At 41.0% G+C, this 15,129-nt stretch overlaps 1 protein-coding gene across 2 annotated transcripts in view; it reads right to left on the bottom strand.

The window, feature by feature from the left end:
• Positions 1-15,129, bottom strand: part of PECAM1 (platelet and endothelial cell adhesion molecule 1) — a 526,904-nt gene that overhangs the window by 499,516 nt on the left and 12,259 nt on the right. The gene's annotated exons all lie outside the window — the stretch shown is intronic.

Below are 15,129 nucleotides of genomic sequence, written 5' to 3' on the forward strand. Positions count from 1 at the left end.
ATTATTATAAAAGCTAGAACACGTTCACTGACTAACACTAGTAAGATAATTGAAGAATATAGAGGGAAATTAGCAAAAGAAGTAGATAATCCTTATTTTAAGGAAAAACAAAAACATATTATAAATAATATAACTAATACAAAAAAGAAATAATTGAGATAAAATTGAAAAAGTTCACTAGAGATGAACAAGACTACCAAAATAAAGATACAGGGGATTTAGAGACAAGTGAAAAACAGAAAACAACCACGGTAGAAAGTATGTCCACAAATGATAGGGAAAAAGCAATTATAAAACTATTCAGAAAAGAAAATAAGGTTAATAATCAGGGAAAAATAAAAAAGAACCATACCCCAGAATGGAGAAATATGAACAATGATAATATGAGAAAAGAACGAATAGAATATAATAGTGGTGAGAGGTATCAGACGAGATGGGGAGATGAAGGATATGGAAATAACTATAATGAGGAACCCTATTTGCAAAATAGGAGAAATCCAGCTACCTGGAAGAATTATAATACATATCCAAACCAACGTAAAGGGGCAGACCACAACCAAAGAAATATGTACAAACAAAACACATATCAGAGATATACACCAAGAATAGATTATTCAGAAAAGAGATCTTATTATGGAGGTAACACACAACAAGAATCAAATTATAATTCACAAAACATATATACTAATAGACAAAGAATACAAAGTAACAACTTTGAAAGAAATAGAACCAATTACAGGAACTATGAAGGGAATAGATCTTATGGAAATAGGAATCAACCAGATAGAGAAAACATCACTTTAACTAATAGATTCAAACCATTGGAAAATCATAGAACTAATATTGATGATAATATTAGAAAAACTAGTGAGCCTGAAACTCATTTTTTAGGGAAACCTCCACGGGAGGAGAAACTCCATGGGGAATAAGGAGGGAGGTACAAGAAATGGATATAAAATTCCAAAAACTAAAAACAGAATTTATGCTTACCTGATAAATTTCTTTCTCTTGTGATATATCGAGTCCACGGATTCATCCATACTTGTGGGATATTCTCCTTCCCAACAGGAAATGGCAGAGAGAGCACCCACAGCAGAGCTGTCTATATAGCTCCTCCCTTAGCTCCACCCCCCAGTCATTCGACCGAAGGCTAGGAAGAAAAAGGAGAAACTATAGGGTGCAGTGGTGACTGAAGTTTTTTAAAAGAAAATATACTACCTGTCTTAAATAGACAGGGCGGGCCGTGGACTCGATACATCACAAGAGAAAGAAATTTATCAGGTAAGCATAAATTCTGTTTTCTCTTGTAAGATGTATCGAGTCCACGGATTCATCCATACTTGTGGGATACCAATACCAAAGCTTTAGGACACGGATGAAGGGAGGGACAAGACAGGTACCTTAAACGGAAGGCACCACTGCTTGTAGAACCTTTCTCCCAAAAATAGCCTCTGAAGAAGCAAAAGTATTAAATTTGTAAAATTTGAAGTATGAAGCGAAGACCAAGTCGCCACCTTACAAATCTGTTCAACAGAAGCCTCATTTTTAAAAGCCCGTGTGGAAGCCACTGCTCTAGTAGAATGAGCAGTAATTCTTTCAGGAGGCTGCTGGCCAGCAGTCTCATAAGCCAAACGCATGATGCTTTTCAACCAAAAGGAAAGAGAGGCAGCCGTAGCCTTTTGACCGTTCCGTCTGCATGGTAGATAAGGTGGTAGATAACTCAGAAACTCTTCGAGCTGAAGAGATAGCTACTAAAAACAAAACTTTCCAAGATAGAAGCTTAATATCTATGGAATGCATAGGTTCAAACGGAACCCCTTGAAGAACTTTAAGAACTAAGTTTAGGCTCCATGGCGGAGCAACAGGTTTAAATACAGGCTTGATCCTAACCAAGGCCTGACTAAAGGCTTGAACGTCTGGGACATCTGCCAGACGTTTGTGTAAAAGAATAGACAAAGCCGATATTTCTCCTTTTAAGGAACTAACTGATAATCCCTTCTCCAATCCTTCTTGGAGAAAGGACAATATTCTAGGAATCCTAATCTTACTCCATGAGAAACCCTTGGATTCACACCAATAAAAATATTTGCGCCAAATCTTATGATAGCTCTTCCTGGTGACAGGCTTTCTAGCTTGAATCAGGGTATCAATGACCGACTCAGAGAAACCACGCTTTGATAGAATCAGGCGTTCAATCTCCAAGCAGTCAGACGCAGAGAAATTTGATTTGTATGCGTGAATGGACCTTGGATTAGAAGGTCCTGCCTCATTGGCAGAGTCCACGGTGGAACCGATGACATGTCCACTAGATCTGCATACCAAGTCCTGCGTGGCCACGCAGGTGCTATTAGAATCACCGAAGCTCTCTCCTGCTTGATTCTGGCAACCAGACGTGGGAGGAGAGGAAACGGTGGAAATACATAGGCCAGATTGAAGGACCAGGGCACTGCTAGAGCATCTATCAGTACCGCCTGGGGATCCCGGGACCTGGACCCGTAACGAGGAAGTTTGGCATTCTGACGGGACGCCATCAGATCCAATTCTGGTGTGCCCCATAGCTGAGTCAGCTGGGAAAATACCTCCGGATGGAGCTCCCACTCCCCCGGATGAAAAGTCTGACGACTTAGGAAATCCACCTCCCAGTTCTCTACTCCTGGGATATGGATTGCTGAGAGATGGCAAGAGTGATCCTCCGCCCATCGGATTATTTTGGTTACCTCCATTATTGCTAGAGAACTCCGTGTTCCTCCTTGATGATTGATATACAGTTGTGATGATGTCTGACTGAAATCTGATTAATTTGGCCGCAGCAAGCTGGGGCCACGCCTGAAGCGCATTGAATATCGCTCTCAGTTCTAGAGTTTATCGGGAGGAGAGTTTCCTCCTGAGACCATAAGCCCTGTGCTTTCAGGGAGTTCCAGACTGCACCCCAGCCTAACAGGCTGGCATCTGTCATTACTATGAGCCACTCTGGCCTGGGGAAACACATTCCCTGAGACAGGTGGTCCTGAGACAACCACCAGAGAAGAGAATCTCTGGTCTCCGGGTCCAGATGCAGTTGAGGAGATAAATCTGCATAATCCCCATTCCACTGTTGAGCATGCATAGTTGCAGTGGTCTGAGGTGTAGGCGGGCAAAAGGGACTATGTCCATTGCCGCTACCATGAGTCCTATTACCTCCATGCACTGAGCCACTGATGGCCGAGGAATGGAATGAAGAGCTCGGCAAGTGGTTAAGAGTTTTGATTTTCTGACCTCCGTCAGAAATATTTTCATTTCTACCGAGTCTATCAGAGTCCCTAGGAAGGAAACTCTTGTGAGAGGGAAGAGATAACTCTTTTTTATGTTCACCTTCCACCCGTGAGATCTCAGAAAAGCCAACACGATGTCCGTGTGAGACTTGGCTAGTTGGAAAGTCGACGCCTAAATTAAGATGTCGTCTAGATAAGGCGCCACTGCTATGCCTTGCGGCCTTAGAACCGCCAAAAGGGACCCTAGCATCTTTGTGAAAATTCTGGGAGCCGTGGCCAACCCGAAGGGAAGGGCCACAAACTGGTAATGCCTGTCCAGAAAGGTGAATCTGAGGAATTGATGATGATCTCTGTGAATAGGGATGTGTAGATACGCATCCTTTAAGTCCACGGTAGTCATATATTGACCCTCCTGGATCAGAGGTAGAATAGTCCGAATAGTCTCCATCTTGAATGATGGTACTCTGAGGAACTTGTTTAGAATTTTGAGATCCAATATTGGGCTGAAAGTTCCCTCTTTTTTGGGAACCACAAACAGGTTTGAGTAAAACCCTAGCCCTTGTTCCGCTTTTGGAACTGGGCGGATCACTCTCATGGTATGTAGGTCTTCTACACAGCATAAGAACGCCTCTCTCTTTGTCTGGTTTGCAGACAATTGAGAAGTGTGAAACCTCCCCTTTGGGGGAGAATCTTTGAAGTCCAGAAGATAACCCTGGGTAACAATTTCTAAAACCCAGGAATCGTGAACATCTCTTGCCCAAGCGTGGAAATTTTTACAGTAGCATCATAAAGCCTTAGTATCTTTGCACAGCTATGCAAATAAACAATTAACCCCTTAATGTAAAAACCGGATTGACAAAACGTCAAAAACCGGTAAAAAACGTTCAGCACCTTGCCACAGCTCTGCTGTGGCGTCTACCTGCCCTTTATGAACGATTTGTGGGGGGAAAAACTTCTTTACAGCCCTCAAACACAGCAGGACCCTCTGGAGAAGCAGTTGGATGTCTCTGAGGAAAAGAAACTGCGCAACTGAGGCATGAAAATAGGCCCCTCCCACCTCACTCGATGTCATGGGGCCTAAAGGAAATACAACAGAGTGTTTCCTAAACTAGCCATGTGGGTTAATAACCCTTAAACAAGCCACAAAAACCCTTAAAGTCCCTCAAAAAAACGTTATTGCAATAATAATAAAAACGTTTTTCCTTATCAGTGTCACCAGTAACTAATGAGCCCTTTGTGTAAGCTGGGATTCTTACTAAGTCTCTGCCTTTTCTAGAATTAACACAGTCTGTCTAGAAAAAATTAGACTGAACATACCTCAAAGCAGTTTAGCCTGCAAACTGTTCCCCCAACTGAAGTTTTCCTGTACTCCTCAGTCTCTGTGAGAACAGCAGTGGATTTTAGTTACAAAGTGCTAAAATCATCATCCTCCCTGCAGAAATCTTCATCTCTTTTCTGCCAGAGAGTAAATAGTACACACCGATACCATTTAAAATAACAAACTTTTGCTTGAGAAAATAAAAACTAAAGATTTTTGTCACCACACTCACTTTGCCCTTCCTAGCAGTTAAGCAGGCAGAGAGAATGACTGGGGGGTGGAGCTAAGGGAGGAGCTATATAGACAGCTCTGCTGTGGGTGCTCTCTCTGCCACTTCCTGTTGTATGTATGAATCTGTGGACTCGATACATCTTACAAGAGAAAACTAAACTATCCATTGCCCCTAAAGGGGCATTTGTATGGGCATTGCCCTTAAAAGGGCATTAAGCTCTTTTTCAAGCCCAAAAAAAACCCTAATCTAAAAAAAAAAACACCACAAAAATGAAAATTAAAAAAATCCTTAACCTACGCCCCAAGTAGGTACTCACTGTTCCTGAAGTCCGGCGGAGAAGGTCTTCTTCCAGACGGATCCATCATCTTCTATCTTCATCCTGCTGTGTTCCCGAAGCCTGGATCCTTAGCATCGGTCCTCAACGGCGGTCCTCAACGGCATGGAGGCTTCTCTTCTCGCGATCATCCGTCGCACACTGAAGATTGAATGCAATGTACCCCATATTTATTGGGGTACCTTGCATTCCTATTGGCTGAAATTTTTAAATCAGCCAATACGATGAGAGCTACTGAAATCTTATTGACGGATTTGAACAGACAATAGGATTTAAGTAGCTCTAATCCTATTGGCTGATTTCAAAATTTCAGCCAATAGGAATGCAAGGTACCCCAAATTGATTGCAGTACCTTGTATTCAATCTTCAGTCTACGATGGACATCGGATGAAGAGGAGCCTCCATGCCAACGAGGAACGCTGCCGCTGAGGAACGCCGCCATTGAGAACCGCCGCTGAGGATCCAGGCATCAGGAACACAGCTCCACACCTCCGCTCCGCGCCACCTTCACATAGAAGATGATGGATCCGTCTGGAAGAAGACCTTCTCCGCCGGACTTCAGGAACAGTAAGTACCTATTTGGGGCTTAGGTTTAGGCTTTTTTATTTTCATATTTGGGGTGGGTTTCTTTTTAGATAAGGGTTTTTTTGGGCTTGAAAAAGAGCTGATTGCCCTTTTAAGGGCAGTAAAAGAGCTGAATGCCCTTTTAAGGGCAATGCATATACAAATGCCCCTTAGGGGCAATGGGTAGTTTAGTTTTTTTTATTATTAGTTTTTTTTATTTTGGAGGGTTTGGTGGGTGGGGGGGAATTACTGTTAGGGGGGACTTAGTATTTTTTAAAGGTAAAAGAACTGTTTAACTTAGGGCAATGCCCTACAAAAGGCCCTTTTAAGGGCTATTGGGAGTTTAGTATTAGGGGGTGTTTTTATTTTGGGGTAATTTTTATTTTTATAGGGGTATTAGTATAGGTTTACATTTTTTATTTTTGATAGCTTTGTTTATTTTTTTCTGTAATTTTACTTTTTTTATTTTTTGTAACTTTAGCTTAAGGGGTTTGTATTTTTTAAACATAGACTGCCCTCTGGGCAGGCTTATCGCTAAGTAATACAAAAAAGTAAAGATTGGCCAACCTGAAAAAATATAAATGGAATCTAAAAAATCTAATTCATGAGCAAACAAACTAATATGAGGAAAATATATATATATATATATATATATATATATATATATATATATATATATGTATATATATATATATATTTTAAAAAAATATATCTATCTGTAGAAGAAAGTCCTTAAATGAAGCAAGATTAGTGATTTTGTTTGAATGTACAGTTCATCTCTATATTATGTTAAGCACAGTTCATCCGTATGTTGTGTTAAGACACATATCGTAGTCTTACTCCTTTTTTTTAAAAACAAGCGCTTACCATGATGCGTGTTCAGACTCGTCACAGTATCCGTCACGGTATGCCAATGTTATGCTTATTATTAATAAGCGCTTCATACCTTGATCTTCTTGGAGTCTTGGGTTAGGTATCCTCCTTTCTTTTGGACGAAATTGATTTATTGTCCTCCTTTCCGCTCACTAATGCCGGTCCCAGAGCCTTGGTCTGTCAGTATGTATGCTGCTTCAGTCCCTGTTTGGTGGTTCAGGAGATTCAAAACTCTACGGCACGTCTGTAGTGGCAAAAGAGTTCAGTTCTGGTTTCTCCTACTCACAGGATTATTGCAACGTGTTTCATCTGATGTAGCAGCCTTTCTCAAGCATAATCCTGTGAGCTATAGAGCAGGGATTTATATGCTGAGGTTAATTGCAGCTCCATTTGTCAATTTATATTTAACTTTATATTTAACTGTGGATGAACTGTGCTTAACATAATATAAAGATGAAAACTTTCAAACTGAATCACCTCTTTCTCTTGTAAGGTGTATCCAGTCCACGGATTCATCCATTACTTATGAGATATTCTCCTTCCCAACAGGAAGCTGCAACAGAATCACCCACAGCAGAGCTGTCTGTATAGCTCCTCCCCTAACTGCCACCCCCAGTCATTCTCTTGCAGCTCTCAACAAGGGAAGTATCAAGAGAGATGTGGTGAATTAGTGTAGTTTATCTTCAATCAAAAGTTTGTTATTTTTAAATGGTACCGGCGTTGTACTGTTTTTTACCTCAGGCAGAAATTAGAAGAAGAGTTTTGCCTGAGGTTTTTGATGATCTTAGCAGGTTGTAACTAAGGTCCACTGCTGTTCTCACACATAACTGAAGAGTATGGGGAAACTTCAGCTGGGGGAACGGCCTGCAGAATTAACTGCCCTGAGGTATGTTCAGTATATTTTTTTCTAGAGAGATGATAAGACCTAGAAAATGCTGACAGTGCCTGATATATTTAAGGTAAGCCTGATTGCAGTGATTTAAGAAACGACTGGCATCATGCTTGCAGTAAAGGGTAATATTCATATTACTTGCTCTTATTACTTAGTATGTAAAACATTTGCATGATATATTAAAAAAGTTTTTTACTGAGGGTGATAAATCTTTATTTGGGGCCTAGTTTTCCACATGGCTGACTAGATTTCTCCTAGGAGTAGTTATTTATAGCCCTTTCACTTTGAGTGCATGGTGGGAGGGGCCTATTTTCGCGCTCTAATTGCGCAGTTGTTTTTACATTCTGAGACATCCAGCTTCCCTGAAGGAGTCCCCTGACATATTGGACCTCTGTAAGGGGTTTTTGTGCCTACAAAAGTTGTTTTATGGGAAGGTAAGAGCCACAGTAGAGCTGTGGCAGTTTGCTTGTGACTGTTATAACGGTTTTACCGTTTTTTTGCTTCATTTTTGAGCCTGAGGGGTTAATCATCTATTTGCAAGTGGGTGCAATGCTATTTTAGTCTGTTATACACACTGTAAAAATTTTGTAAAGTTAACTGCTTTTTTTCACTGTTTTGCAGTTCCCTTGCAATGTTGGAGGTTTCAAAAATAATTCTATGGGCAGAGGTTCACTTTTGCCATCTATCAGCTATCCATATCCCAGGAGTAGAGAACTGGGAGGCGGATTTTCTAACTCGGCAGACTTTTCATACGGGGAAGTGGGAACTCCATCTGGAAGTGTTTGCACAGTTGACTCAACGTTGGGGCAAACCAGAATTGGATCTCATGGCGTCTCGTCAGAATGCCAAGCTTCCTTGTTATGGGTCCAGGTCCAGGGATCCCAAGGCAGCGCTGATAGATGCTCTAGCAGCGCCTTGGTCCTTCAACCTGGCTTATGTGTTTCCACCGTTTCCTCTGCTCCCTCGTCTGATTGCCAAGATCAAGCAGGAGAGAGCTTCTGTGATTTTGATAGCACCTGCGTGGCCACGCAGGACTTGGTATGCAGATCTGGTGGACATGTCATCCCTTCCACCATGGTCTCTACCGCTGAGACAGGACCTTCTACTTCAGGGTCCTTTCAACCATCCAAATCTAATTTCTCTGCGTCTGACTGCTTGGAGATTGAACGCTTGATTTTATCAAAACGTGGTTTCTCTGAGTCAGTCATTGATACCTTAATTCAGGCTCGAAAGCCTGTCACCAGGAAAATCTATCATAAGATATGGTGTAAATATCTTCATTGGTGTGAATCCAAGGGTTACTCATGGAGTAAAGTCAGGATTCCCAGGATATAATCTTTTCTCCAAGAAGGATTGGAGAAGGGATTGTCAGCTAGTTCCTTAAAGGGACAGATTTCTGCTCTGTCTATTCTTTTGCACAAGCGTCTGGCGGATGTTCCAGACGTTCAGGCGTTTTGTCAGGCTTTAGTTAGAATCAAGCCTGTGTTTAAACCTGTTGCTCCGCCATGGAGTTTAAATTTAGTTCTTAAGGTTCTTCAAGGGGTTCCGTTTGAACCTCTGCATTCCATCGATATCAAGCTTTTATCTTGGAAAGTTCTGTTTTTGGTAGCTATTTCTTTGGCTCGAAGAGTTTCAGAGTTATCTGCCTTACAGTGTGATTCCCCTTATCTGATCTTCCATGCAGATAAGGTAGTTTTGCGTACCAAACCTGGGTTTCTTCCTAAGGTGGTAGCTAATAAGAATATCAATCAGGAGATTGTTGTTCCGTCACTGTGTCCTAATCCTTCTTCAAAGAAGGAACATCTATTACATAATCTTGACGTGGTTCGTGCTTTAAAGTTTTATTTACAAGCTACTAAGGATTTTCGTCAAACATCGGCATTGTTTGTTGTTTACTCTGGACAGAGAAGAGGCCAAAAGGCTTCAGCAACTTCTCTTTCTTTTTGGTTAAGAAGTATAATCCGCTTAGCTTATGAGACTGCTGGCCAGCAGCTTCCGGAAAGAATTACAGCTCATTCCACTAGAGCGGTGGCTTCCACATGGGCTTTTAAAAATGAGGCTTCTGTTGAACAGATTTGTAAGGCGGCGACTTGGTCTTCGCTTCATACTTTTTCTAAATTCTACAAATTTGATACTTTTGCTTCTTCGGAGGCTATTTTTGGGAGAAAGGTCTTACTGGCAGTGGTGCCTTCTGTTTAAGCACCTGCCTTGTCCCTCCCTTCATCCGTGTCCTATAGCTTTGGTATTGGTATCCCACAAGTAATGGATGAATCCGTGGACTGGATAGACCTTACAAGAGAAAACAAAATTTATGCTTACCTGATAAATTTATTTCTCTTGTGGTGTATCCAGTCCACGGCCCGCCCTGTCATTTTAAGGCAGGTGTTTTTTATTTTTAAACTACAGTCACCACTGCACCCTATAGTTTCTCCTTTTTCTTGCTTGTCTTCGGTCGAATGACTGGAGGTGGCAGTTAGGGGAGGAGCTATATAGACAGCTCTGCTGTGGGTGATCCTCTTGCAGCTTCCTGTTGGGAAGGAGAATATCCCACAAGTAATGGATGAATCCGTGGACGGGATACACCACAAGAGAAATACATTTATAAGGTAAGCATAAATTTTGTTTTTGCTTCATTTAAGGAATTTGTTCTATAGATATATATATATTTTATTTTATTTTAAATATATATATATATTTTTTCTTCATATCAGTTTGTTTGCGCATTTTTTTTTTTAGATTTTTTAGATTACTTTTAGATTTTTTCACGTTGGCCAATCTTTTACTTTATTGTATTATATTGCATTGTATTAATCCTTATACATGGTTTTAGATTAATAAATTCTTCTTTTTCTGACAATTAGAGACTATGGGGCCTATTTATCATGGTGCGAGTGGACATGATCCGATATTGCGAATCATGTCCGCTGCACATCGATAGCTGCCAACAGCATACGCTCTCGGCATTTATCATTGCACCAGCAGTTCTTGTGAACTGCTGGTGCCATACCGCCCCCTGCAGTTTCGCGGCCAATCAGCTGCTAGCAGGGGGTGTCAATCAACCCGATCGTATTCAATCGGGTTGATTTCCGGTGATGTCATTCCGCCACCTCATAGCAGGCGGACAGGTTATGGAGCAGTGGTCTTTAGACCGCTGCTTTATAACTTGTGTTTCTGGTGAGCCTGGCGGCTCACCAGAAACCAGAGACATCAAGTTCTGTTCAGAGCTTGATAATTCGGCACCTATGTATATTATAAACATTTGATGTTTTTTTGCATATATTCGTTCTCCACATATAACATTAGTCATTAGGTTATTCCACACATTGTGGATTCTCTTTGGGGAATACAGTTATTGACTCTAGCAGAGGCTAGACACTGCTAGACACCGTTGCTCTACAAAAATTGCATAGCAGACATACACTATTCTCTCGACATTAGGTATTAGCTATTAGCGTTCTGTTTACCTTCCTACTCTTAAACAAAAGAGTTCCTAGGGTATGCCTGAAGCTCTCACACAGTTCTTGTGAAATACTGTAAGCATTTTAAAAAAGCTAGTCTCACTGAATTATCTCGCCAGCTGTATGCAGGTGAAGCTTGCTCAAGATTCTCAATACACTTATTTTAACAGAAAAGTAAAATATACTAAACTGTAGGTTTAATTTATAATAGATTTAAACTGAGCCTATATATGAGCCCAGGGCTTCTCCTGTTAACCTCTCTTTCCACTGTGATATTCTGTATCCCATAACTTTGTAATACCAGCAAACATTAGTGTGTGCTGGTATTACTCTATGGAATGCAAATATCACTTTCAAGAAAGCCATATTTAGAGCTCCACTTTTAATCTGGCCCTTATAAACTTATATTACTCAGTTGATGTATGTCATGCCTCCAGCAGTTAAACACAGACACTTTTTAAAGGGGCAGAAGGAGATCCTTAAAAGACCTTAAACTCATCATGGAGATCCCTAAAGGTGTGACCAGTCTAAGTACTCTGCTGAGCTCGGCGTGAGCATCTACACACTGTGTGAAGTTTTACTGGCTTTGGAAGTAGAGGATCTCCTACTACAGACCAGCAAACAGTAAAAATGATTGATAAATTCTTCAAGACAGCTCCTAAGCAACTGTCTACTATCCCTGTACCTGGTTGATTACAAAGTATTAGAACAAACCTAGGATTACTTTTGTTCCCTCAACCAAGTTTAAGAACATGTTCCCACTCACCTCTGCAAAATTAGAGGCATGGGAAACCATCCAAATGTGCATGGAGCAATATCTTGCCAGGCAGACTACAATCCCTTTAGAGGATAGCACCTCATTCAAGGATCCCATGATTAGAAAACTTGAAGGCTTTCATTTCATATTGCTAACCCCCCCATTCTATTAACATCCTAACCTTCTATTCCCCACATGCATGACCCACCACCCCGAATTGACCCCATAGGAATAAACTTCCCTCCCTAATAGACCAACCAATCTATGCAGTTTATAGTTATAGAGTTATAAAGTTAATAGTGGAGAATAATTTAGTTATGCATTTAGGTTATGCATTGGGGTAGCAACAGTTTAGGGGTTAATTTAAACTTTGGGGCAGTAGTTAAGAATGTTAGAAAATAATGTTTGTGCCTTTGCTAGATATTGTACTAACACAAACTACTTTACTGCTCTAGCACAAAGAATAGCACTCACATAATTATCTCTGCAGAAATAAATAACCAAATAGTTGTAACGTACCTGTAACAAAAAATGAAGCGTCATGTCTATTTATTAAATGCAAGCAATAGAGTCTACGTTTTTATACAGTGGACAATTTAGAGCTCCCACTTGTGCAAAATCATTTTACATGCGTCGGTTTGTGTGCGTATTACAAGTTGAAAGTAAAAAAGGACTTTGTGATATCGCGACCAAGCTAATGTGAAAACATTGGAATGTAAAATATGATTGTCAAATTCCGTGTGAGCACCTAAATTACTGCACAGTCTTAGTATGAAGAAAATGATAACTTATGTCCCAACGTGTAGATTAACAGGAACCAGTTTTCATAAGTTAAAGACTCACCCCAGCTGGAGGATCCCTGCCATATGCCGCTGCTGGAAAGGAGACAAGCCCGTCCGCAGAGAGCGTGCATTCACTTTCCGGTATACCTGAGGCAGCGGGTTGACAACGTCAGAGCCCTTTTGTGTACCTCCGGCTTCTTCACTGCTCTCCTCCTGGGCCTTGCTCCACTTGCAGTAACCAGCGGTAACTCTGCGTGTGACGTCACCGACACCTTTTACTTGCGGCTTCTGGGTCCTTTCGCCATTGGATTAATCCACGGGTGCTGGCTTAGTGAACTTGCGGTTATTGAAGTGTCAGTGTGCATGCTCCGTTTCTTGAATACCGAATAGCAAAGTGATGAGCTGCACCAGAGTACTTCTTTAAAACTTTTATTATAGGTCACAGAAACTTCTCCAAGGAAGTGTGGTCTCAACAAAAGTAGGGGGCTTGGTGGTGTGTGTGGATAACACCCAAAGAACTATTGCTGACGCGTTTCAGCCAGTAAGGCCGTAGTCGTAGCATGAAGTTCTTAATCTCAACTACCTATAAATACCTAGTGCATAATTGTGATTGGATAAAAACATTTTATCCTGGGCGTTATCTAAAAACACACCTAATTAGTCCAGTATTACAAAGCTTAAGTTCTAAATAGAAACAATTGTTGTATACTGTTTGAATAGCAACAAAATACATACATGTTATTGCAAACTTCGACAAATAGTGAGTTAATATACAAAAAACTTAATATATATTACAGAACATTTTTTACTTTTTCTAACACCTTAATAAGCATACTTTAATGCTATGAAAAAAGGATTAACCTTCCCAATAGGAAATCAAATGTTCTGTTAAAATGTTCTGTTGAAATTAATATATACTCACTATAAACTGAATATTAAGGATTGATTTGAACCTGTTTAAGTTTGTAGGTAAAAACATAAATAGTTGTTGTTGTTACCTGGTTGGTAATTATTATTGTTGAACTTAGATAGGGCTAACTTAGTTGAAGAAACATTTATATTGTAATTTTAAATTTTGAATTTTATAGGGATGACAGGCCCCATTCTCGAGACTATTCTGAACACACAGACCGAAAACTACTCCCAGAAGTTGATAATATCAAATTCCGAATTTAGACCTAAGGGAATTCTTGTTTTCAGTCTGTGTATCCAGAATGCTTCTCTTTTAGCCAAAAGCCTATCCCTATCTCCACCTCTTGATTTGCAAGTCACCTTTTCAATAATGGTCCACCTTAAAGTGTCAGCTTTTTTATTATGTTTCAGATTAAAATGCTGTATTAGCGGAGTAGTCAATTTTCCTGCCTTAATGTTATTTATATGCTCACGGATTCTATCACGTGTTTCCCTAGAGGTGAGACCTGTATATTGGACTCCACACTCTGCACAAGTAAGCAAATACACCACATAAGTGGCTCTACAGTTCAGGCAAGAGTAATGTCTGAATTTTTCTCCTGTCACTGTGCTCAAAAAGCCTTCTCCACTTTGGAGATAGCTACATGCTATGCACGACACATAGCTACATTTGTACACTCCCTTAAAACTTAACCATGATGAATGGTCTGGTCTAGTAGAGTATAACTGTGTGGGAGCTAGAATATTACCTAAGGTTTTCCCTCTCTTGAAAGCATATCTGCATCCCTTAGTAACTATCGGCTAGATTTAGAGTTTTGTCGGTAACGACCCGAAAAGCTAACGCCAGCTTTTTTCTGGCCGCACCATAAAAATAACTCTGGTATTGAGAGTCCACATAAAGGCTGCGTTAGGCTCCAAAAAAGGAGCGTAGAGCATATGTAACGCAGCTTCAACTCTCGATACCAGAGTTGCTTACGGACGCGGCCAGCCTCAAAAACGTACTCGTGCACGATTCCCCCATAGGCAGGTTAGGGGTTAATAAATATAATATAGGGGTCGGCGGTGTTAGGGGCAGCAGATTAGGGGTACATAGCTATAATGTAGCTGGCGGCTCTTTGCGGTCGGCAGATTAGGGGTTAATTATTGTAGGTAGGTGGCGGCGACGTTGTGGGGGGCAGGTTAGGGGTTAATAAATATAATATAGGGGTCGGCGATGTTAGGGCAGCAGATTAGGGGTACATAGGGATAATGTAGCTGGCGGCGGCGTGCGGACGGCAGATTAGGGGTTAATAAGTGTAGGTAGCTGGCGGTGACGTTGTGGGGGGCAGATTAGGGGTTAATAAATATAATATAGGGGTCGGCGGTGTTAGGGGCAGCAGATTAGGGGTACATAAGGATAACGTAGGTGGCGGTCGGCAGATTAGGGGTTAAAAAAATTTAATCGAGTTGCGGCGATGTGGGGGGACCTCGGTTTAGGGGAACATAGGTAGTTTATGGGTGTTAGTGTACTTTAGAGTACAGTAGTTAAGAGCCTTATGAACCGGCGTTAGCCCAGAAAGCTCTTAACTACTGACTTTTTTCTGCGGCTGGAATTTTGTCGTTAGAATTCTAACGCTCACTTCAGACACGACTCTAAATACCGGAGTTAGAAAAATCCCATTGAAAAGATAGGATACGCAATTTACGTAAGGGGATCTGCGGTATGCAAAAGTCGCGGCTGAAAAGTGAGCGTTAGACCCTTTTTTGAGTGACTCCA

This window comes from Bombina bombina, chromosome 1 (genome assembly GCF_027579735.1).
Source record: "Bombina bombina isolate aBomBom1 chromosome 1, aBomBom1.pri, whole genome shotgun sequence".
In the NCBI taxonomy this organism is placed as follows: domain Eukaryota; kingdom Metazoa; phylum Chordata; class Amphibia; order Anura; family Bombinatoridae; genus Bombina; species Bombina bombina.